Consider the following 1,239-nt stretch of genomic DNA (forward strand, 5'->3'; position numbering starts at 1 on the left):
GGTGGGTCTCAATCTGTTAATTCAAAGGATTCCTGAGCCACACTGACCATTTCCGATCCCATGGGGATTAAAAAGAGATACTATGGATGACTCTATGCCCACAGATTTGATAAGTTAGATGAAATTGACTGATTTCTCGAAGAACACAAACTATCCAAACTCACACAAGGAGGCACAGAAAATCTGATAGGTTTATTTCTATTAAAGAAGCTGAATCTATGATTAACAGGCTTCTGGGAAAAAAAGCCGCCGGCCCTGGTAGCTTGACTGGTGAAATCCACCAAACATTTAAGGAAGAAATGGTACCGATTTTCTTCGAGCAAATAGAAGCAAGGGGAACACTTCCTAATTTATTCTGTGAGGCAAATATTACCTTAATGCCAACAGCAGATAAAGGGAGAAGAAGGATAGAAAACTACAAACCAATAACTCATGAACATAGATGCAAATATCCCCCACAAAATATTAGCCGATGAAATCCAGCAACATGTACAATGTACAAAGGGAACAGAATAGCAATCTCAGAAACTGACACTCACACGAATATACCGACTTCCCTGTCGTGGGGGCACAGGTGCAGAGCAGTGGAAAAAGGATAGACTTTTCAACAAACGGTGCTGGAACTGTTGGACATTCACCTGCATCCACGAGAAGACTCTAGACCGAGATCTTACATCCTTCACAGAAGAAATAGCTCAGAATGGGTCACTGACCTGAATGCAAAATGTAAAACTATTTTTTTAAACATTCATTTATTTTGAAAAATAGAGCCAGGGTGTGAGTGTGAGAGGGGGACACAGAATCGGAAGCAGGCGCCAGGCTCTGAGCTGTCAGCACAGAGCCCGACGTGGGGCTTGAACCCCCCGAACTGAGAGATCGTGACCTGAGCCGAGGTAGAATTCTCAGCTGACCGAGCCATCCAGCTGTAGCTCAAATATAAAATGGAAAAGGTGTCTAGAAGATCACGACTCTAAGGGACCTTGGATCTGGCGATGACACTTAGATCGGAGCCGTGATCCATGAAGAAAAACAGAAGTTGGACTTCATTAGAATTTAAAACTTATGCTCTGAGAAAGACACTGCTGGGGAATGGACAGACAAGCTGAGAACAGGAAGAAAGCCTTCGCGAGCACACGTCTGACACAGGACTCGGGGGGAATGAAGGAAGACAAACCAAATAAGAAGAGGCAGAGGCTGTTTGCTCCAAGTCTGTTGTAGCAGGGGATGCGTTGCTCCTGG

Source organism: Suricata suricatta, chromosome 9 (assembly GCF_006229205.1).
Source record: "Suricata suricatta isolate VVHF042 chromosome 9, meerkat_22Aug2017_6uvM2_HiC, whole genome shotgun sequence".
Lineage (NCBI taxonomy): Eukaryota > Metazoa > Chordata > Mammalia > Carnivora > Herpestidae > Suricata > Suricata suricatta.